Below are 22553 nucleotides of genomic sequence, written 5' to 3'. Positions count from 1 at the left end.
ATGGTAAATCCTGTTTGTGGGGTACTTATCCTTCTTTTCTGTTTTCAGGCCGAAATCTGTGACAAGCCCACTGGATTTGTACTATTATGGAGTTAAGAAAATAATCGTCAGGATGAATATTCGTCCCTCGTGCCATTCACTAGCAAGAGAGACACCTTGTAAACTTCTCTTGCATACAAAGAGGTGTCACACATGGAAACCTCCCTCACCAGCAATTCCTAGGTCACCCTTCAGCCATCCCTCACCAGCCATTAGCTTTGGTTCAGATTCTTTCTTCTGCTACTTTGGAAACCCTTTGAACTTTCCAAACAGGTGCTTTTCAACATCATCCCATCTTATCAGTCACAAGAGAAAAAGAGATGGCCCTTGCAACATGCTTAGGAATAGGAATTAGTGCCCTCTACCCCCCACCTATACTAAAGATAAAACATTATTTTCTTTCTCCCCTGAGCTATGAGGCAAGCTAGTTTGATAATCATCCCACCAGTCGCTTGTGCCTCCCAGTCAGGCATCCGCCACAAGGGGACAAGATTTCCAGGATAATGTGGATGAATACCTGCGACTCCTCTCCTGAGCTTCTTCTATCTTCTCGTTAATTTTTATTTGGGGAAGAATGTGTGGTAAAATGCACTCCAGTTCCTTCCCTCTCCCTGTCCCCAGTGGCATTTCTTGCCTTCTTCTGGGATTGCCCCTCACCTTTTAAATTGCTATGGTTGTGTCTCCCTCTCCTGCTGGTTCTCCTCTATGCCTTCCTTATCGGGCTCTTATAATTGTATTGGCAGGCCCTGCCTTATTTGTCCAATGAACTGACAATTCTTGAGCTGATATCCCATCATATGACCTCTTCATGGAGCGGAGACCAAAATTACTGTGTAACCAGGGGACAATAAACCACACCTGATAAGATGAAAGGCTTTCGGCTTTTTCCAGATTTGAGATACTGGAAAAGCAGTGGGGGTGGTGGGGAAAAGAACAATGAAAGAGGTAAAAAAAATGGTGCAGCCAGTCGTGATGAAGAATATTTAATTATCTGATTTTATTAATCAAGCTTCTCTCCAGGTGACAGGGTGGACAAGTGAGTGCCTTTCACACTGATGAAACGCATGGGGTAGAGAGTGGGAAGGGCTTTCCTTTGTTCCCTTTGCATCCCTCTGGCCGGTGGCTCAGTTTGTGTAAAGGAGGATCTCACACCTTCCTGGCTGAGTGAGGAGGTGGCAGCTGCTGCGTGGGTGCAAAAGGTCTCGTGGGCCTCTCTGTAAGCAGAGAACACGTTGCTGTTTTGATGAATGCACGCAGGGGGGATGCCACTCTGGCCAGGCCATCCTCTCCTGCTTTGCTGCCAGAGCCTGTAATTCTGTCTGGGCACACAAAGAGGGATGTCTCCTCCTTCTCTGCTTAGGCAGAATGAGGGAGTGGGTAATTTATGGGCTGAGAAGAGGTGAGCGTGTCATCTGTATGCAGAGGGAAAAAAAGATGCTCTGAATCTACACCCTGGGTGAAAACTGCCTATTTAGTAACAGGGTTCCCCCTTTTCCTTGTGATTCTTGATTCAAACCCCATGAAAAAGCACAAGGAGAAACCTGGTGCATTCTTTTGCAAATGCCTTACTTTCCCTATTAAGCTTGCCTAAGGCACTAAAAAGGGGAAATTCTTCTGGCTTTTAATGGCTTCCTCTAGAGCAACGGCTTTAAATCTTCCTTACTTCCCAGATGTCATAAGCTGAATGTCCTTGACCCAGCCTTCCCTGTATTAATTTAGCATATATGACAGTGTCTGGACTCTGATGTTTACTGTGCTACCTTTTGTCTAAAAGCTTTCAGGCACAGGGCGACCAGCTCTAGTGACCAGGAGCCTCTGTTTTTTAAGCCTCCCCTGCTGTCCATTCTTCCAAAGTCTCTAGGTAGCTGCAGGAGTGAAGCCCATAGATTTGTCTGCTTCAGTTGTCAAGTGAAACCCAGGAAGGGACACATTTTCTTTTGCTGTGGAAAGCCTTGGCTTTGGTTTGTTATGAAAGCCTCTTTGTGTTCAAGGGGCTAATTTCTTGCTGCAGGGGTAGGAGGAGGATTTCACGGGAAAGTCTGATAGGTCCCAACATTCCTTATGAGAGGACTCATATCTTTGGAGATCACTGACTGGGTAAATTAGCCTAGAGACTCTGAGGACAAAAAAAAAAAATAATACACCTTCTATCCCTCCTCTTCGCTACAGCTCCCTTTCGCTGAGTTAAATACACACCGTTTTGAAAGGAAGAAACGTAGACTTCTGGCAGTTATGTCTCTATGAACGCTCGCACCAGCTCCCAAAGAAATACATGTGCCTCTGTGTTAAAAATTTTCTGAAGAAAAGAGAGCTGAGGCAGGCACGCTCCAAGTTTTCACCTCAGTGAAATACCTTTATTCAATGATCACACTGACAACACGTACCAAGTGAAACCAGAGTATCTCCGTATTCAGAGTATGTGCTGCCTGTCTCCGCCACCACCAACTTGCTCTGGGTAGGCACCTGCTGAGACAACGCTGTAGTCCCGTGTCACAAAATCAAACGGTGCATGTTTGTTCTGTCTTAGTCTGCGACTTTAAACCTCCCTGCTGCTCACAGGGACAAGCTGATTTTCTGTGTGTTTAAATGAGATGCGCACATGCAAATTTACAACTTGAAAGCTTCCTTGTGAAGGCTTTATTTTTGTTCTGTCTTATTGTATTGTTCTTTTTATTAAAACTGAAGTCAATGCCAACTGAGAAATATATTTTTGTTCTTCTATACAGAAAAACACAACAAGCACTAAAGTTGGAAATAGGATGAATAAGTGACAACTCTTGAAAGGGGATTAGAAAGCAGCAGTGTAATGATGCATAAATCCAATGTTTTGCGTACAAAAGTTTCTTCAGAAAAAAATGCAAATGTGATATCAAAATGTTTATGTAATACCAAAAGACTTGAACATTTTAATTTTTTTTTAATACAAAAATGGAAAAAATGGTGATAAATACTATTTCATTAACTAAAAAAATTAAATACTTTGTTTGGAATGACTGCTAGTTTGGAATATCATTGCTTTGTATTATGTTAAAATAAAGATGAGTGGCAAAAAAAAGAAGCTTGAAATGCAAATGAACATTTTGCAAATTAAAATAGTTCAGTTGACCCCCTTTTTGAAATGATGGAGTTGCTGAAATGTAACAAATTATTTATGTTCAAAACAAGAAATTATTTACTTTTAAATTACCAAAGAATGAATAAGTTATTTTTCTGCCAAGTTCTAATATGATGGCTTTTGTAGAGTAGTTTGGGGATATTTTTACATTTCTGCTTGACCTGAAAATGCAGATGACTCTCATTTGTTACAATTATTGTGCTACCTGTCTAATTTAGTCTATAAATTCCTCGAGGCAGGAAACACATCTTCCCCTGGGGATGCTGAGCTCTGAAGGCAACCCTTTACACCAGAAGGCAGCTGTCCAGAACAAAATCATGCCATGTGGATTTTCTCAACTCATCCTGCCTGTGCCAGGCAAATCTAGAGGTCCACAAGGCCTGTGAGGTTTTTAAAATATGGTGTGCTTTCCGAAAGTGAAAAATCCTGGATGTGTGGACTCGAAATCAACCTGGGATCAATACTTGGGAGTTTTTTATCCTATATTGCCTGTCTTGAAGAGGAATAAGAATTGTATTTATGCTGTCAGTCAGGAAGCATGACCACTCCTGCCCCACTGGTTTATTCTGGATAAAGACGCTAACGGGATGCTATTCCACCCAATGCCTTTGAAACATCTCCTTTAAGCTCCAATTTTTGTATGTGATTCATAGTCAGAGCTATCCAGTGTTTATTAACAGCATGGATGCTGCAGCTCACAATACCTCATCTCCAAGGGCTTTCAGAGCAAGTCTATGAGCTCAGGCACTCAGAAACACCCGTGCACCAGCAGTTGCAGCTGCAAACTGCCCACATCACCTCTGGAGACTCACGTCTTTGTAGGTTGCTTTCCATCCTTTATGCCTTACTGGACTCTGACAATCTCCCCAGTGACAGCTGAGCTGCTCTGATCTTCTCAAAGTTCAACAGCTGGCAATGATCTAGCAGAAAGCCCATGCAGTGTGCCTTCTGGAGTCCTTTTAACCTCAGATTTATTAGCCCTGTTGTCTCCGTAGATTTCTCAACAAGCTCATAAATTAGAAATATTAATAAAAGGGACACTGTAGGTTTAAACTGATAACATTTATTATGGGTTTTTTATGGCACAATTATTATCAATTGACATTTAAAATGGCATCATAATCCGTCAAGGTGAAACGGACTCAGAAAGATATTTCTCCCAGGCCAAAAATAATAACAACAGCAGCAGCAGCACTGCAAGAGAGGACACACACAAACAGTTTGAGTCCAGGTCACTGATTACATAGTTTGGAGGTGGTTTTTAGGAACTTCACCCTCTGTTTAATCCATTCTTGTATTTCATAATGCTTCTTCTCCCCTGCCAGGCCCCTCAGCCGCTTGTTGAGGTTTTTCTATCAAAAATCTTTAGTTAATCCATGATGGGGAGCCTAGCTCTTTGCTCTGAATGGAGCAGGAGCTGTTACATGTGGGAAGGGCTGAGAGATCAAAGGTTGTCCTTTTCATAGCAATTCAGGCCTCTGCGCAGCAATTGCCATGGAGAACTGTCCGGCGTGGCTGTAAACTGGCTTTGATCCGTCTGCTGTTTGGCTGATGGAAAGTTAAAAATAAAGAAAGAATGTGCTTAATGTAGCCCATCTTTGCAAAACATGGGAAGCACAACAATTCTCTCCCCACCTACTGAAGAAGGCTACAGAAGCTACATGTACAGAAATAAAAACAATTCTCCAGGAGAAGAAAAAAAAAAAAAAAAAAAAGCTCCAGGAATTGATAATAGAGTAAAACAGAAAGTCCATGACCTCTAGCTCATTATTTCATATTAGTAGTAGTTTGGTAGGTAATAAATGTCTGTAGTGATGCACAAAAATGAACTTCCCGTGTCCCAGAATGGTTCTTCATCACCCAGCTGTGGAGAAGGCACTGAATCCTCCCGTGAATCACTGGCGCTATGCTGGATGGCTGTTGTTTTGTAGTGGTATCTGCAATTAAAGAATTAGGCCTTCACTGCATTTTCCATCACGGAGACGCCCAGCAGAAGATAATCTTTTAAACTGTGCCATGGCAAACTGTCTCGTTTGCCGATGGGGAGGAGACTGGCACTTCCAAATGGTCAATTCAAACTATCCTCCGGTAAATGCCAGAAAGAGGTGTTCCTAACCTCCCTCAGGAGGCACTTGTCTCTCTACATTTTCAAGAGAGAAAGCCTCAAGAAGTAGATTATATTTGTATTTGTGTCAAGAAATCAATAGATTTGTATCATCTAAAAGTTAGGTGCCTAGAGTATGGTAACTGCCTTCCTCCCCCCGCTTCTAATGGGCCGTGCAATGCACAGGTTGGGAGTGTGAGACTGACCTTTTTTGTCCTGTGTTCTTAACCACGGGTGCACCGGACTGTTTTGTGTTGGTAGGCAGCTTTTTTCAATGTGCTGACATGAAAAAAAGCGCACATGTAACCCAAGTGAGCCTAGCAGTAGGCAGAAGTCCGTGGGGCTGAGATGACCATCAGTGTCTTGGCTGTATGGGAAATGTTTATTTTATACTAACTGGGTGGAGCTGTCAGCTATTGTCTCATTCCTGAGAAGACTGGTCTAGAGCAATTCACCTTCTGTGTACAGTTTAATGGGAAGTAGCCTTCTTGTGCTGGGCATATTTTGAGATTTCAAAAGATGCTCCTACATCAGATCAGAACAAAAAGTCAAACTCTCAAAGACTCAAAAAAAAAAAAGTTATTTTTTTCCCTGTTCATTATCCTCACCTCAATAAAACCATTTCATTTTGATCATAATAAAATGTTTTGTTTTGCTGTTGAACTTGCAATTATTTTTTCACCATAATTAATTTATTTTTAAATAGAAAATTACACTCAAAGAAGGAAAGACAACCTTTTAAAAACTGTTTGAATAACATGTTTCAAGAATTCAAAGAATTTTCAGAATATTTTTTTTTAAATGAAGAGTGAATCCAAACAGCACCAGCCTGGTGGTGTAGTGCTCTGTGTTTGCTGCTGACCCAGTTTCCTGGTCTCCTAGATGCAACTGGAAAATCAGCTGTTTGCCAAAAAACATTGAGGAAGTTATATTATGTATGTTTATTTCTTAAGGCTGCTGTCTGACCCGATTAACAGGAGGTATAGTTAACTACCTAGTCATATTATATTGTTAAACCCACTTTTTTCAAAGGATTTTGCTCTATTTCTATAGCTATTTTTCTCAAATTCAGCAAGTCCAGTCTGTGAGGTATCCTGGAAAGCAGTTATGGCACAGATAATTTATGTGGGTATAAAGAAATTCTATATTTCATGCATAGCAGGGCTTTTATCTGTCTGGGATGGTCACAGATTTCAGTGTGTACAAGTTTGCCAGCCTTACCTTTCTCTAAAATTGATTTCATTTCCACAAGAAAAAAGCATTACTGTGTCATAAAGTTCCCAACTGTCTCTGACACCCTACATGGATCATAATCAGTTAACACTTTTCACGTGATAGGCTTTGCAAACAGTATTGTGAAACAGTGCTTTATTTACCAGTAGTTAATTCAATGTTCAGGCTGACAGAGCTGGTGTTAGGTGATCACGGCTTGAACCACTTCTGTCTCCTAAAGCCAAGCAGGAGAGGGTAGCACACGGGGACTGCAGGAGCCCAGGGGGGGGAAGTGAAAATTCTGACATCCTTGTCTTCTACCTAGAGTCGAGTCATCTACACGGTGAAAAGATGCCACAGGATGTGAAGTGATACTCTTATCCACCTGATTTCCAGGCAAAGATTCTCCTGCAGTTACTTGACACAGTAAACCCTATGATTTACAAGCCAAGAACAACCTTGATTTTTTGCATATATGGGCTTCTGCAGCCTTGCAGGGTGGGAAAGAATTACACAGATAGAATAGAATAGAATAGAATAGAATAGAATAGAATAGAATAGAATAGAATAGAATAGAATAGAATAGAATAGAATAGAATAGAATAGAATAGAATAGAATAGAATAGAATAGAATAGAATAGAATAGAATAATTTCAGTTGGAAAGGACCTACAATGATCATCTAATCCAACTGCCTGACCAATTCAGGGCTGACCAAGTTAAAGCATGTTATTAAGGGCATTGTCCAAATGCCTCTTAAGCACTGGCAGGGTTGGGGCATCAACCACCTCTCTAGGAAGCCTGCTCCAGTGTTTGACCATCCTCTTGGTAAAGAAATGCTTCCTAATATGCAGTCTAAATATCCCCTGGCTCAGCTTTGAACCACTCCCATGTGTTCTACCACTGGATACCAGGGAGAAGAGATCAGCACCTCCCTCTCCACTTCCCTTCCTCAGGAAGCTCTAGAGAGCATACAATATCTATAAAGAAATACAGTAAATTAAAATCAATGAAAGGCTGGTCACTAAAGCCCCTTTTTTCAGGTGACTTATTCTAGAAAGCACAAGAGAAGCTGAAAGATGTCCCGTCTTCTTCAAACTTCATATTCCCAGCACCTAGATAGGCGGTTTTAAAGAAATTAATAATGGGAAAAGTCACAATCATTCATGCTTTTCCCTGTCAAATACCTCAAACCCTACTTATCCCACAAACTGTAGGGAGTGAACTAATCCTGATCCAGGCCCTGTTGGGCTAAACAGCTTCTTGCCTGATGAGACCTTAAGTATTATTTCAGGATGAGCTGGGAGCTGGGATGGTTTGTATTACTGAACTTCTCTGTAGGTCCTGAACAGGAATGGCAGGAGGGTATGAAGATGTGTCCCCAGGGCCATACAAGGGGAGTCCCAAGATGAGAATAAGCTCTTCGCTGACAAAAGAGTGAGAGCAGTAGACAAAAAATCTTGATAGCAGAAGAAGATACTGAGCAGAAGCAAGATACATCAGCAGAGCAAACTGGGAGATATTGTTCTTGCAACCTGTCTTGTCAACACATCAACTCTGTCAGTGCTAAAATTCAGGTCAAACTCCATGAAGAGAGAGTAAAAGAGATTGCACTGTAGTGATTCATTAGTTCTGCTTATGAAACCTGGGGAAAATGTCACTTCCAAATTTAGACAATACATCAACATTTCAACCTCTGTCAGGGACAGTCATGTCACGCTGGCCAGATGGCAGAATGGCAAAATAAGCAAACGGTCCACTGAGGCCCTGCTAAATCTTGGGAGAACACAAGCTATCTCTGTACAGACTAGAGAAGGAAAAATATCACCTGCAGGCACACAAAGGAGATGTTCATCCACTTACTGAGGAGATAAGAACCCCTCTCCCGTGGCAGTGCTCTCCCCTCCCGAGCCAGCCTTCTCCCAGGCTCCTTCCCTCCACTTTTGCAGCATTGCAACTTTCTCTGTCCTCTCCCTGGGGATCTTGAGAAAATGATGAAGTGCACAATATTCCTAGGCTTTCAGCATTTTGTTTTGTTTAATGGGCTCCAGTGGGAGCTCCTATTAATTCACTCTAGGGAGAAGAGCTTTTTTGCTGTTGCTGCTGCTGTTGTTGTTTGCCCCCTTCTGCCTGAGGCAGGTCATGAATTATGTGCCTGATGTTCTTCCTCACTCCTGGACTTCCCTGTGATGTCCCATGGGGGCCCATTAAGAGCTTCCTGGCTGCATCCCTCCAGAGAAAGGCCAAGTGCTGAAGTGGCAGAGCAGGGGAAGAGAGAGGCTCTTGCAGCTCAGGGAATTACAGGATCTTTGGAGGGTTTGGATAAGGGCAGAACATGTCCAAAGCTATACAGGCACGTGGGGGTCTGATGGGGGGGGTGGGTTGAGTTGCAGACTGGAATAAATTGTCTGATTACAGGGCAGAAGTATGGTTTGAGTGTTTTATCTCCTTAAGTTGCTCTCTGAGTCATGGTATTTCCATTCGTGTAGTGGCACAAGAACTCAGACTTCAGGGAAATAGTCGCTTCTGACCTGCAGCTGACTGCAGGTCCTTCTGTGGTCTGTCCCAGAAATTACACACACTTAAGCCAAAGTTTAGCTCCAGCTGCTGAAAGTGCCTATGTTTTTGGGGCAGAAATGCCCTAGTTAATTTCCCCTGCGTGACACATAACATACCTGTTTTCATGCATTTCAAATAAATTTCCTGCAAGAAGCCATCCCATGTTTTTACAACCACAGATATTTTAAATATATTTCTGTATTTTCTGATGTTCCACTGCTACAGGATATGAAAACTGCTTGGGCTATATAGTTGTTATTTTTTCCTTTTTCCCTTGCTGTTCATAGTAGGAAAGCAACCTTTCTGTAGTTGTATGCCAACCTGGCCTCTCTTTAAGTGCACTCTCTGCTTTTTATCCATGAAATCACATACCTGAAAGTGTCTAAAGAACATTATTAGTTGAGGCTGCAGAGTCAAGAACTGGAAAACTAAGGCAATGCCAGACTTGAGATTGCTTCTGCTCATACACTAAGAGACATCCTAAAAGCTTTTGTAGATGGCTAGACTCCTGCAGAAGGTGAGAGAATCTGTCCTCTTTCTTCCTCAGCGGTGGTCCCCAACCCCGTTCCCTCTGCTCATTTTGGTCCATTGTCTGTGTCCTCCACAACTCCCAGTAGATGCTAAACCCACGGTGGCTGTGGCACACACCACGGCACTCTGCCAGAGACGTGGGACGAGGAAGAGGAAGCAGCAGATGAGGATCGCCTTGTTCAGACAGCCTCTGAGAGGGACAAAAGGGCATTTTTTGCCTTCCCTCCAAGGGACAGGAGCTGCTACATAGATCTTCCCTCTCTGGTTTGTTCCTGGCTCGTTCAGCTTCCTTTGGTGATGAGCTGCCAGTCACTGGTGAGGCACTGAAAAGGGCTTCAAAAGTAGTGTTATTTCCTGATCCAGTAAATGTTTCCACAGCCCATTCTGAGGAGAAAATGAAAATTTACCCCCACCGCATGTCAACAGAGCACAGAGCAGCTGAGCTGTGCATGGCCAAAGCAAGGCACTAAGAAGCCCCCTTACACAGCCAAAGAGGAATCTGGTCAGGGATGGGTGAGGGCTGTTAGGGGCAGCTGGTGCTGGGTCTCTCCCTCTCCCCCCACCCCTGCCTACACTACTGGTAAAGTAGCAGAGCAGCAAGTTTCCTTTCTGACTGAATACTGAAGCTTATTTGCAGTTTAGTTTGCCAAAAATAAAACTAATTGGCTGAAATGTTCCATTTAGTTGTATTATTATGGGAGTAAGTTTTGAAAATTAAAACATTTTCAGATTGTCAGTGCTCTTTCTATGAAATTCACGAAAACAGCATTTTTAAAAATGAAAAATCTTTTCTATCTTCTTTATATATTTAGGGGAAAAAAAAAAAAAAAAAACAAACCCTGTAATTTTGCTTTAGCTTTAGGTACAGCCCTTCCCTCTGCTGGATGCTGGCAGCAGATTCAAGCAGATGTTACCCTATCCGTGACATGCAGGTTGCCACTTCCAGCTTTCCCTCACAGCCGGGAGGGCTAAAAGCATTTCTCAATAATGAAAACAGAGATGTTGTTGTCATCAGAGCAGAGCTGGAGCCCCAGGCACGTGCCTGTGCATTAATCTGTTCCTGGGCATCATGTAGATTTGTTCCTCTAGCTTTCCAAAAGCAGGTACAGCCTTGTATGTGCTTTATCCATAGGAACTTCCCTGCAGACACCACATACTAATTGCCATCCCTATACTGTTGACATGACTAAGGTGAATGTGCAAGACAGTCACTCTCAGCTTTGGTGGGTTTTTTTTGTAAATATTCTTCTAAATTTCATTTACATGCTAGTACACTAATGGTAGAGGTGAGATGAGGTTAAGAATCAGTTTATAATTACCCATCAGTCCTTATTTTAAATAATGTTTCTTTTACTCCTCTGAGGAACTATGAAGCATATAGAGCACAAACTCACATTATTTTTACATCTCCAAACCTGTCACCTTTAAATCAGTGCTCAGCTAACAATACAGGTAATCTGTCACTTGACTAACAATAATGACACAGGCAGTATGTCTAGATCCCATCTCACATTCTGGCATTGGTTATTTAGAAACTGTACCAAATAAACAGAACTTTACTGCCAAGGAATTTGAATGCTGCATTCAAGCATCCTCCTGATTATACCTGAAGATCTATAGTTTCACTTAAACATTGAAAAAAGTTGAAACATTGTGTGTTCAGTGCTCAACTTGGCTCCCATAAAAGTCAAATAAAAAGTCCCTTTGATTGAAATGGTGTCTGGATCAAGCTTGCAGCATGTCAACTAATACCCAAGTGTTAGAACTACCAAATACATCTGAAATATTAATTTTCTGAGGCTGTATTTTGAATTCAAGAGTTCTGAAGATGCACATTTTGGACTCAGGGCTTATCGTTTATAATAGAGATATCACATTACAATAAAAATCCACCTCAGGCATAACAAGCTAAAAGGCTAAATATTCATTTGGCTCCACCTTAATACATCACAGCTACACAGCAGTAAAAAAATTGCACACACACACATAAACACAGAGTCATACATAGCCAAGTACTGTTTTCTCTTGATAATGCAAGGTAATAGCGATACAGATGGCATAACACAATTCACAAAAAGCAGTGAGACAGCTGGCACTGAATGCATTTGAAATAAGGTAGAGAGCATACAGGGAGGATCCGATAAAACAGAGGATGCGTTAAGAGACCGTGTTAGTGCAGACACGTTCAAGCCATTGTCCAGCAGAGACAATGTCCCATTTGGGACTGTGCAGCACCATGCATATGTACTCTTTGGATGTGGAAATGATGTAGCTGTTCATGTGGAGCATCCACAGGTGACTCTGCACAGTTAATATCCAGCCTGGATAATGGGCATACAGAGAATCAAGGAGAGCTCCAGCATAATCTTTTTATTTCCCGCTTCACCCTCAAAAAGGACAGTCTCTGCCTTCCAGAAAAATCTTTCCATTAAGAAGTTCACCATGTTTAACTGAGCTAACCAAATGCAGGATACTTCAGTCCAAAGGGAGTGCAAAGGTCCTTAGTCTGTGGACCCTGCCAGATCCCATTTTTTTTTTTTTATGAAAAGGATTAATCCAGCTTGGATATCTTTTATATTTGCAGCTGGAGCAGGGAGAAAGATGGGTAAACAACATCTTAAACCTGATGTACAAGCTGGTTGCTTAACCTGACTCATGACTGCCCAGTTCCAGTTGCTCTTTATTGTTAGTGGTCAGCTTCTCCTCCCCCTTTTCTCTCTGCAGTGAATTGTTGACAAATCTCCCTGGTGACCTTTTAGAAGATCAAATACATAGAGAGTGTTTTAAAAAAAGAGAGAGGGAGAGAGAGAGAGTTTGCACGGGCTTGGGTCTGTGATAAGGAAGCTGTGATGATTGCAGTATTTTTATTTGCTTCCTGAGAGAGAAAGAGAATGACAACAAGAATTTGTTTAGCTACCTTCTGCATGGCAAAAGTATGACCAACAAATGATCTGTGTGCCTTTACAATCCATGAAGTCAAGATTCCTGCCTGGGGTGGTGGCCGAGTATCCCTGGACCACAACTCAACTACTGGCCTTCATGTGCACTAGAGAACTTCAGTGTGGAGGAAATAAGGTTAATGCACTTTCTGCATTGCTCATACAGGCTTAGTTCATGGCTGAGAAAAGCACTAGGGTTTGGCTCACACTAAATACAGTGCAGTGGGAGCATTTGGAGGAACACAGACAAAAGGAGTGAAGCCGTTTGCAATTTGTGCAAGGTACCTGATTCATGTGTAGACTGGGCTGGAATACGGATGAGGTGAGGTTTTGGTTTTTGGCTTACAGTTACCACTGTTACAGAGCTTTCTGATCAGGGATGACTTAATGCTTCATTTGGCACCTAAAGTTTCACCCAGGCCAAACAGCACATGTTCTAGGTCAGAGAAAAGGGAATGTCTATGCTTCTTCACCGGCCTTCCTTTGCACCATGGCTGCGTTCAACCTTGCAGTGGGTCCTCTCTATGCAGAGTCCAAGCACGTAGCCTTCAGACCAAAGATCTGCAGTCACAAATAAAGGTTGAAAGCTGTGGGCTTGGAAACATGCTCCAAAGTGATGCAATTTTCTACTAATGTGGGAACTGCTGTCATATTATCCACCAAGTTTGCAGTCTGCGTTTGTTTAATTCTCTGAAAAGCTTCCACCTGGACTTCTCAAGGCACTAGATTGAGTTTACAGCTCACCTCTCCTTCAGCACCTAAGGATCACCTTGTGCTAGGTGCTGTAAAAGTATAGAACAAGGAGACACTTATGCGTGTAAGATGAGAGGTGCCAAATTAATGCAGAGATCTTATGAAAACAAAAATATTACAAAAATCCTGTTTGTCTTCATGCTGCACTTGGAATAGGCTGTACTGAGATGACCTAAACCATGACTGTAGTTTCAGCATTTGTATTTGAACTTCCTTCTACGTGCATCAGGGCACGTCAACACCATGCAAGGCAAAGATGTACAGTCTAGTTTCAAACATGCTGGTTCCTCCAGGTAGGATTGGGTTCCTCCAGGTAGGAGGTGCTGTTTCCAAGACCCATGGAACTATCTCAGTTAACACAGAGTCCCAAAGAGGCTACTTAGTCCTGCTTCATGGTGTGAGTCCGATGAAGTAGCTCTCTTTTACACCGCTGCCTTGTGCATCAACACGAAGTGCTGCCCAGAGTGAGGGAGATGAACCCTTCATTCGCAGCGCCCTCCCCCTGAGCAAGTGAAGAATTAACTAGAAAGCTACTTCTTTCTCAGCTTTTCTCAGTCTGCACTGTGCCACACAGACAGCTAGCGTGCCAGCGGTTAGCAGCACGCTAACAAAAGCTCTGAGCTCTGAGTTATGGCAGGTAAGTTCCCAGGTGAAAAGCACTACCCTGGCAGGGTCCTGGGCTCCCTGTTCATTAGCTATTCCCCTTCAAGAGCTTCAGTTTAATTTTCTTCTCCCACCTTCCTTCGGGAAGGCAAACGGGATTTATGGTTTTTTTTTTTTTTTTTTTTTTTTCCTGTAAAAGCATTCATCTCCCACTGTTGCTGGGACCCACATAAATTCTAAAGCGCTGTGACAGTGCCGTGGCTGGGGCAGGACTGCGGCAGCGAGCGCAGCAGGGAGCACGGGCTGGTAGCACCCACAAACTCCTCTCCCGAACCCTCCAACTTCAAGCTCCGGAGCGCTCCCTGCACGGCCCGGGCAATCCCGGCGGTTTCCCACGCAGCCATCGACTGCAGGCCCGGCAGCCTCCCCGCTCCCTCCCCGCCGGGTAGGCCCGTTCCTCCCCGCCCGCTCCCCGGGCCCCCGGCGCCGCGGCCGCGCCCGGGCCGGCCCGGCTGAGGGGACGCCATGGCGGCCGGCCGCCGGCAGAGGGGGCCGTGCCTACGGCCGGGCCCTGCGCTCCGCCCCGGGGCTGGGCCGCGCCGACCGAGGGCAGCGGGGGCCCGGCGGGCGCCGGGGGGGACGTTCCTCAGAGGGTTTGGGCGGGAAGCGGGCGGTGAGCGGGCTCCTCGCCTCCCCGCGGTGGCTGGGAGGGGGAGGCCTGGCCCGGGGAACGGGCAAAGGGAGCCTGGGTGCGGGAAGAAGTTGTGGGTGAGCACGGGTCTCTAGAAGGACCGGGGGAAAGCCATGCCGCCCGGGCCCCCCCCCCGAGAACCAGGGGTGCTTGGAGACGGTTTGGAGACCTTAGGAGGCTGGGGGCAATTTCACAGAGGAGGGGAGGTTGTTGGTTGGTGCGGTCCCCCAGGCACAGCGTGCCTGTAAATACTCTCTTTGGAAAAGAGGTGAGTAGTGAACTGGCACAGCCAGCTGCTGACATCACATTATTTACCGCAGTCAAAGCTAAAACTGTTTGTGAAGGCTTGCAGAAGGAGCTCGAGAAACTGAGTGATTGGGTAATAAAATGGCAGATGAAATTCAGTGTCAATAAATGCAAAGTAATGCACATGGAGGAAAACAACCTCAACTATGCGTTCACAGTGATGGACTCTAAATGAGCTATTACCACTCAGAAAACAGATTGGGAATCATTACACATAATTCTTCAAAAGCATCACCTCAAAGCTAGCAGTGGTCAAAAAGACAAATGGAATATTAGAAATTACTAGGAAAGAAATAGAGAACATGATAAAGGACATAATTTTGTTGCCATGCAAACCTGTGCTGTGCTCACATCTTGAATGCTATCTGCAGTTCAGGTCTCCTGACAGAATTAAAAAAAGTATGAGGTAGGTGCGGAAAATACGGAACTAGAAACTTCATGAAGAAGATGACAAGGTTCACTGAAGGGGAAGGAACAGTTTATGAGATAACATGGTTAAAAGAAGCACCGTAGCTATTTGAGACAACAGCACTATGGAACTCATTGCCACAGGAAATTTTGAAAGCCAGAATGTAATTAAATTTAAAATAACAACAATTAAATAAAGCTGTTGGCACTAAGCCAAACAAAGGTGGTATTTTTTGAGTGATGTAAACACAACCAGGAGCTCAGGAAATAGCATAGTTTCTAGCTGCTGGAAAGACATATGGGGATGGGGATAATCACTCTATCCCAGCCTTGCTTCTAACACTTTTTTTAATCTGTTGGGCTGCACAGACCTTTGCTTTTAACCAGCAATGCCATACTTACATCATTATGCTAAAGATAAATAAATATTTTGGTCCTAAGGAAAATCAATGGTGGAATCTATTGATTTAAAGAACAGGGAAATCAGTTCTGCCTCTAGCTGGGTCATGTCTCACTGTGCGAGGTGTTGTATTGATTGAAGTGAGACTGCTGGCACAGCATGAGCAGCTTATAACAGGTAGCTTATAGCTACCCAGACAGCAGCAGTGCCTATGAGTGGGATTCATTTCAGCTAACTTTAGCTGCTGTCGAGAACTAGGTGCTTATTCTTTAGGCAACCGAGGTACTTCTTCCTGTCACAGTGTTTCCACGGTACCAGGTTTGCCAGAGGAAACAAGGACAAAATACATACCATGTTCCCAGGGAAAAAAAGCAACTGAAACATCAGGCGCAGAAGTCACCTTGCCTGCTCTTCAGCACCTGAAATAGGAAATGAAGATGATGGTGTTTGAATACCTTGGCGTAAAGACGTGAGCTGAGAACTTAATTTCCCTGAGGAGAATAAATGTGATACTGTTTGCCTTTGGGATGTAACAGAGTACCCATGCTTTTCAGGTGTCTCAGCGACAAGAACGAGTAAGCAAAACTCAGAAATGGTATTTGCATTAGCAGCATAAATATTTCTGTTTGATGCAGGATTACTGAATAGGGATCCCACTTTAGGTCATTCGTGAACTTCTGCAGAGCCATAACTGCTTTGTTTAGCCAGGGTTTCATCCCCTTCTCTCGGACAAAGAAAGACCTTCTGTCAGCGAGGGAGTGTCTCTCCTCAGAACTGGGTCCTGAGTAGTGGAGCAAGTGTGTTTTAGATTAATAGTAGGCAAATCCAAAGCAGAACATTGCAGGAGGCAATACGAATGAAAGAACACGTTAAGCAGTGTGCTTTAGGAAGGAGGGGACTAGGTTTGGGGGAATTTGTTCCAGGGATGTAGATTCTTCTCTCTTTTTTTTTTTTTAATTACTTATGTAGCAGCTAGTCTCCAGTTCTTTCCCTTGCACTGAATCTTTTTCTGTTTTCAAGAGAAAAGTTTAATAGATCAGAGACTTAAGCAGTAATTAAAACCTAGTATGTTTGTTCCAGAAATAATTTAAAAAATGGAAGACACCATTTTAAAATCCTGAAAATTTCATGGTTTAGGAACATTCCTCTCATTCTCTTCAGATATCAAGCTTCATATACCTTATTTTTTAATGGTCAATCACTGAAATTCTTCTGTGGGAAAGAAATCTGTATATGCATTTACGTATGTATTTATAAGCGGAGAGAAAAATAAAGGACTAATCATCTTTTCAGAAGTGGGTACATAGGGCCTGCCAGTCAGCTGTTTTTTTTTGGTATACACAATTAATTTGTATTAATTATAATGCATTGAAGTGGTGCTTAGCAGCTGCCACTCAAATTGAAGCTCCCTTGTGCGTTATCTGCACAAACACTAAGGAAGAGTCATAGCCTTGAAGCCATCAGTGCTTAACTAGACAAGAGCAGCCATGGCAAGTAAGACGAGATGTCTCCCCTGTTTAATTTCTCTGACTAGCTTCATCATTTCTAAAGGAACATTTACCCAAAGCAGTGCTTGGTTAGAGATCCCTGACCAAGCTAGTGCCTTGAAATGTCACAGGGCAGTACTGTGCAGAGACCTTAGAACAAGCCCTGGATCCAGAACAGCCTCAGAGATGGGGTGCTGTGCCTGAATCAGAGTCCCTGCTCTGACCCAGGCTGGTGTGGCAGAGCTGACAGGTTGGTGTGGCTTCCACCTCCACAGCAAGTCTGTGGAGCATTGGCAGAAGAGCCATCACTCATCTTGCTTTCAGTGACAAACGCACCTAAAGTGGCTCAGTTGAGGGCACACAAAGGGGGAGCACTAGAATAAACTGCAGACCTGCCTAAATATTCCAAATGAAGAGCTCCCAGTCCAGCAAACCTTATCCACAAGTGTGGTCACATCTGATTCCATGGTCTTTACTATACTGTGCGTGGCATCTCTAGGAGGAAATTATATGTTTATACATCAGTTTTGACTACACCTACTGTTTCAATATAGTTTCTGGGTACTGCCTTTTATTTGTTCAAAAAAAAAGAGTTGCCATTAGTGCTCAATGTTATTTCAATATGATGGTAACACGTGCGTTAAAAATGCATAGGTAGATTAGATATTTAACATTCACTTGGAGTTCTGGCACAGTCTGAGGGCATGAACTGTAGCCAAGAATATATGGATTCTTAAAACTGTTTCCTGTGCTAAATCTCAGAATCAGCCTGTCCATAAGTAATGAGAAGGATGATGTAAAAAAATGGTATTGTTAAAATACTGCCACCTCTCCCTCCCGTACATTTTTTAAGGAAACATATTGCAAAAAATTCATAATGCACCTGGCCATCTTTCTCATGTCTTTCTTTCTTCCTCATCCTGATGGAATCAGTGCTTTATATTACTCCTTAGATTCAAGAGATTATGGCAATATTCTCTGTTTTTTCATTAGTTGAGCTGATTCTGTGCAAAAGCTGTCTAAGATTCGCGAGTGATTTTGTCTCTGCAAAGAATAGGAATGCAGCTGAGGGAAAAAAAAAAGAGAGGTTTCCTATATTCTAGTCTGACCATGGGATACTGATGAGAAATACGCACACAATTAACTTGAAATAAAACACAATTTCTTCCTTCAGTACTGTCTCCACTAACTGAGGTGTGCCTAGCTTACTGCATCCAGACCATTTGCATCTTCCTTCTTGTGCAGACTGATGTTGCACAGGCATGCTCCTGCTTTACTGGCTCTCTGCAGATCCCTAAGGTCCCCACAATTGTCACAGATTTTCCTCAGTCTGATAACTTTGTGGTTTCTGTGGACAGCCCCCATTGCTTCAGGCCAAAGTTCTGTATTTTCTCACACCAGAAGGCTTGCAGACAGGGCATATCAGATTCCGTTGGTCACAGATCCTGAGAAGCTGGAGAGAGATGAATGCCCTCTCTGCCCACAGATAGCTACATACGCCACTGTGCCTGGGCCATGCTGTAGGGGTGCCTGAACAACCCGCCAGACCCTGACAAAGGGTGAGCTTGGGCTTAGATACTTCCTAGGCTCCTCATCTGTCTGTAGTCCCCATTTCACACGCCTAGGTGGGTGCAGGGATCATTTTAACCGAGTAGTTTTAGGCTGATTGTCATAGATCTCACGGGAAGAAAAGCAGAACTAGCGACAGGATCCCTGCTCCAGGAGGCTTACCGTGCTTAGAAGTGTCAGTTACAACAGTCCAGTGTAGTGCCGTTCAGTGCAAAGGCTTTGTGCCTCCTGATCCTCCAGACAATTAAGGAGACTGTTGTGAATGATTTGCATACCCTGGATCTGCTCAGGAGACCGCCCCTCTAGGTGCTGCTTAATGTCAGTTCTTCCGCACTGGGATCTGTTTGTCAAAAGTATTTGCAAATAAAACCCATCTCCCTTCCCTCCCGGCTTTCTCATCCTGTTTCTGCAAGATACTTAGAGCAGGAGCATGACATTGAACACAAGATAGTCTGAAGAACTACCTTCAGTGTTACATTTAGGCACATGTTCCTCATTACTTTCTTGGATTCAGGGCCCTAGCACCCTGCAGTCATCAGGTGAACAACCCTAATGTGAAGCCAGAGCCAACTTTGAGTGGCTAAGCAACAGAACTGGCACATTGTATTGTTGCTATCTTCTTCATTAAGAAAGATGACTCAAATATCATTATTTCTTGAAAAGCATCCAGCCTGTGAAAAGATTCAGACACATTGATCAAGTTACCATGGATTTCTTTTGAGATATTCAAGCTATTAAGACCAGAAATGTTTTGTCTGAAATACTATACAGAAACCTGCTGATAGAAATAATCACTTGCTAGCTGTTACCTTTCATCTTTTGTACATGAGTAGAAGTTTACCATGTTTCTAATTACAGTGGATTAGATGAATTTGTCTTAGAAAATCAGACCATTCAGACTGTGAGTATTTTCTGGAAAGGGAGGAGGAGAAAAAGACTTCAAACAATGAGTCCAGAAGAAAAGGTTGTGAAGATGGGCAGACATGAATTGTAGAAGAGGGATACTGTAGGTGTTCTTCATACCTCTGTTTAATGTTTTTTCTTCTTGTACAAAGGAAATTAGTAATATTGTATACAGCCAGCAGAACATCTTCATTTGAGGACATAATTTATTGGGGCTTCTTAGAGAACCACTCATGATTTCATATTATGGGGACAGAAGACTTTGAGGTACCCTGGAGCATGCAGGTTCTGTCGACCACAAGATCACTTCTACTCTCTAATCCCACCCTAGAAAAGTTGCCAAGATGAACTCTAACATAACTCTGACTATAGAAATATTTTTTTTCACTACCAGTTGCAAAACAAAGCAAAAGAGGGACTGATCTAAAAAAATGCACATGTCCTTTTATTCTCATTTACAGAAAGGTTTCTGTACAAATTTTGGTAGCGTAGAGTTAAGTGGGATGTGACCACAGTCTATGAAAGTGGGGAAAGAGGAACAGCTGCTTCCCAACCTGCAGCTCAGAGTATGCATGGCATCCAGTACATGCTGTAAGCAGAACTATAGTTCCATCAACCCTTCTCCCTATAGGCCTATCCTTGATGTAACAGCAAGGAGAAATTGTGCAAAAGTAACATTTACTTTCACCTTAAATTCCCATGCCATTGTAAGGGTAGCGGAAATAAGAATCAGCATCTTTATACATAAAAGTGCTACTTGTTACTGTAAGACTTTGCCCTGTCTTCCTCAGGGTTATGAGGAGTAACTGTGCCTGGTAGCACAACTGCAGAATCTCTCTCTGAAGCTGTCTGGGGTTTCAAATTGTTTAAATCCTTCCCCAGGTTATGAGAAAAGTTAACACAAATATATCCTCTTTAATTTTTAATCCAGAGGACACTGAAACAGAGAAGCCCAGATTTTTCTCACCTCTCTGAATGCAGCTAGCTCTGGGGCAGAATACAGTCACTTTTAACAGTCTCTATCACAACTGCATAATTGGCTGGAGCAGCACAGGAGGTGACTGAAAATGTAAGAATAGCTCCTTGGTGGATGCCCCCTCCCTCTCCGTGTACTAGGGAAGAATCTGTAAGTTCATTGCAATTCCTTGGGAGTCAGACAGCTGCAGAGGACAAGCTGAGGAGGAGAAAGAGGTGTCACATTACTGTACCTCACAAAGGAGACTTTGAGATTCATTATTTAAGCTCTTTTGTTCCTGCTGGGACTCGGGGAGGATTATGACCTGTCCTCACTGAGAGCAAGGTGACTTTAGTTAATATTTTCTTGATTCACTTTCTCACGAGCTGCTCTCCCTCCCGCACCCCAGCTCTCCAGCCTGCTCTGCTGATTTGGATGGGGATTCCCAGCTTCCCTGCAGCTGAGCTTCACTTGAGAAACTTGCTGGTGTGTTTCATGCATCATTGGCCTATCTTCCCACAGGTGGGGGATGAGGAGATATGCACGGGTGTTACTGTTTTGTCATGTCACCATTTTGACATGTTAGTTTTATTAACAAACGCTGCATGGCAGCACCTTCCGACAGCTGGGGTTGGGCAAAGGAGAGAGAGGAGAAAGTCAGCCCGAATAATCTCCTAAATGAGAAGGGCTACGGGATTTGCTGCTCAGAACCACTGACCGAAAGAGAACGTGTTGCAGGTGCAAGTGCTGCATCCCCAAGCATAGTACAACCAGTGATTTTGGGACCAGTCAGGTATTTGGGGTTCTGTGTGCCATCCAGGTAATGCTGCCACATTTCTGAGTGGGGTTTCGTAGACGGGAACGCACCACACATGAGGAGCTAGACACTCCTTGGTTGCATCACAGCTGCTAAGTGTGTATTTTGGAGGCAGCAAACCCACTTTTTTCTGGAGTGATTATGCTAAGCAGTGATACTTGATTAGCAATGTTTGTCTGAATCCCTGAAAAATACCAAATAAACATGGATCTCAGAGGTCACTGCTACAGCATTTACAGACAGAGGAATAGAGGATGCACTCCAGGTACTGTGGATGGATGGCAGGCATACCTGAACAGTATATTTCCATTCTGGATGGATGTGAGCCCTGCTTGAACAGCGTATTTCCATTCATGGCAGGTGAGATACCTCAGATCATGGGAGAAGCTGGAAAACCAGACATACAGGATGGCATGAGATGAGCAGGTCAGACCTATGGGAGGGACCAGTGCAGATAATCCTGCCTTTTTTTTTTTTTTTTTTTTTCCCAGCACCACAAAAGAATTAACTAGCTCTGAACTGGTACTTTACCTTTGTTCTGCTCCTGACCTTCTTAGTTCTCTTCAGCAGCAGCCAGGCTGCTGCCATTCATCCTTGCCTTGCTGCCCAAAGCCTGGTGCCTCTTAGGGCTACAGTCACTACTGCCACCTCCTATTTAATTCTGTTAATCTAACCTGAATGAATTTACTTGGCACAAATGAAGGAATGCTGACACAAACTGCTGTGTGGGCTGGTTCCAAAGGGTGCCTAACACTAGGGGAGGGAAGGGATGGGAAGAGGAGGACAGGGGACCCAACAGATGAGCAGCTGCTGTGGTAACATCAAGAAGCACAGCTGGATCTGAAGGAGGATGTTTGTTCACAGCATCTGAGAGCAATTAAACTGGAACCTGGGGTGGTCTGGCACATTTGAGAATAAGTGCTATTTATTTTGTTAAGTAAATAGAGATTTGGATGTTTGTCTGTATTTCCAGACTGTGACATTCATGGGACTGTGTGTGCTGTGTAAGCATTGAAGATCTGGCTCCTTTGATTACTGGTACCAGTTCCTCCATTAAATGGTGTGTATCACATGGGATGATGATGATGATTGCTAAGGCAAAGTAGGGGGAAGGGTAGTTTTGCTGTGTCTTCCATCAATTCATGAGGTGCCTTTTGTTCCAA

The sequence above is a fragment of the Tyto alba genome, unplaced genomic scaffold (assembly GCF_018691265.1).
Source record: "Tyto alba isolate M040663 unplaced genomic scaffold, T.alba_DEE_v4.0 Super-Scaffold_2, whole genome shotgun sequence".
Taxonomy (NCBI): domain Eukaryota; kingdom Metazoa; phylum Chordata; class Aves; order Strigiformes; family Tytonidae; genus Tyto; species Tyto alba.
The sequence above is the reverse complement of the archived record's forward strand: the minus strand, read 5'-3'. Positions refer to the sequence as shown.